Raw genomic sequence first — 2,083 nt, 5'->3', positions numbered from 1 at the left:
CCTTCAATACACACCTTTTTCCAGGACACTATCCAGCTCTGCCCCTCCCAGCCGGGCTGGCCAGCGGACTGCCAGCAGCCAGGGAAAGCCTTTCTGTTTGTTTTTCCCCCAACTAGTTACACCTCTCCCAAGCTTCCATTTCAGAGCTACTACTCTTTAAAACCTACTGTTACTTTTCCTTCCTATTCATGAAAACATTTAAACCATATAGGTAGACAGATAAAAACACAAAGCCTTTCTTAGGAAACAACACCTTCTGAAACCCCAGCACACAAAGCTGGAGCACACAGATAAAATCCTTCTGTCAACAGGCCAAAGCCACCCACAAAAACCGGCAAGTGAACTTGGACACACACACACACACCACACATCGAATTGCTTCTCTGGCCATAAAGCCTTTATTTAGTTCTAGTGCTCCAGAGGCAGAGGCGGGTGGATCTCTGTGAGTTTGAAGCCAGCCTGATCTATGAAGCAAGTTCCAGGTAATGACACAGAGAAACCCTGTCTTGAACCCATCCCCCAACACACACACACACACACACACACACACACACACACACACACACACACACTCACTCAAACACAAAAGGAAGAAAAAAAAAACTGCTTCTCTGTCACCATCTCCCTCCCTCCTGCTCCCCTCCCTGTACCTGTACCCACTGAACTAATTCCTCTCTTCCCAGACCAGTTGCTCCGGGAAGCCTTTCCTAGAATTCAGCTTAGTGTCATCTTTTTTTAACACACATCATACATACACAGTTAGAAGCATTCCAATGGGGTTGGGGGGCTGCCACAAACTGGAAAAGCAGTAAGCCAGCGGCTGAGTGTTGTCCTCCAGGGATGCAGAGTCCTCGGTTCTAACTTCTTGAAAAATATTTTACTCTGTGCTTGGAGAAATGGCTCAGTACTTAAGAGCAATTGTTGTTTTTCAGAGAACACAGGTTCGGTTCCCAGAATCCACATGTCATCCATAACTCTGTTCTAGGGGGATTTAACACCTCTGAAGGCGCCAGACATACATACACTCAAGCAAATACTCACACACATAAAAGTAAACACATCTAAACATATATATTCTTTTAGTTCTTTGAATTTTTTTAAAAAGTGAGTTACTATATTTTGTCCACTTATTTATTTAGTGTATCTGTGTGGTTCTGGTACACTGCTTTGTTGCACTTATGGGAGTCAAAGACACTTTGCATGAGTCTGTTCTCTTTTGTTAACCATGTAGATTTTGTCTGAGGAACTGAACTTGGCAGCAAGTGCACTTGCCTGCTAAACTATACTGCATTGGCTCACAGATTTCCAAATTTTTAATTTATCTCTTCAATGTGACATACCCTAATTTGACAATGATCACAACTCTAGACACAGGGAAAAGACACCGCATAAACTGGTTATGGAACTAGTTTTGTATGGTTTGTTATGGTTATGCTTTTGTATCTAGATTATTCTGGGGTGTGTGGGTGTGTGGGTGTGATTTTTTTGTTCAACAAAATATAAACTTAAACTGGTGAGTTTGAGCCAGAGAGATGGCTCATTAGGCAAAGGTGTTTGCCACCAAACCTGATAAATTAAGTTCAATCCCAGAACCCAAATGATGGAAAGAGAGCAAGTTGCCCTCTGACTTCCACACGTGTTGTGGAACATGTGTGTGTCTGTGTGCCAGCACTTAGACTATGTACCACGGTTGGTATCCAGAAGACAACATGTACGAGTCAGCTTTCTCCTTACACGATAAGGAATGGAGCTCAGATCTTCAGTTTGACAGCAAGTACCTCTACCTGCTGAGCCACCTCAGGTGCAGGAGCCATGTCAATTGCAAGCAGTGAGGACTGAGGCCTGGCGTGGGCAACATTCACTTCCCTTAGAATCATCTTTATCTGTGGTTGCAGGGACTGGTCTCCTTGTCTATGGATATACACTCTTGGTTCACTTTTCCTAACATTAATCTTAACCAATCAATCCTACACCCTTTTAAAATCTCATCAGCTCTAGGGAAACATGTGGCCATTCATAACATACTCCTAAAGTTTCCAGCTAACTTGAGGAATGGCTAGCTATGTGCCTTCTTTATTTTTTA

This window comes from Arvicanthis niloticus, chromosome 2, assembly GCF_011762505.2.
Source record: "Arvicanthis niloticus isolate mArvNil1 chromosome 2, mArvNil1.pat.X, whole genome shotgun sequence".
In the NCBI taxonomy this organism is placed as follows: Eukaryota; Metazoa; Chordata; class Mammalia; order Rodentia; family Muridae; genus Arvicanthis; species Arvicanthis niloticus.
The sequence above is the reverse complement of the archived record's forward strand: the minus strand, read 5'-3'. Positions refer to the sequence as shown.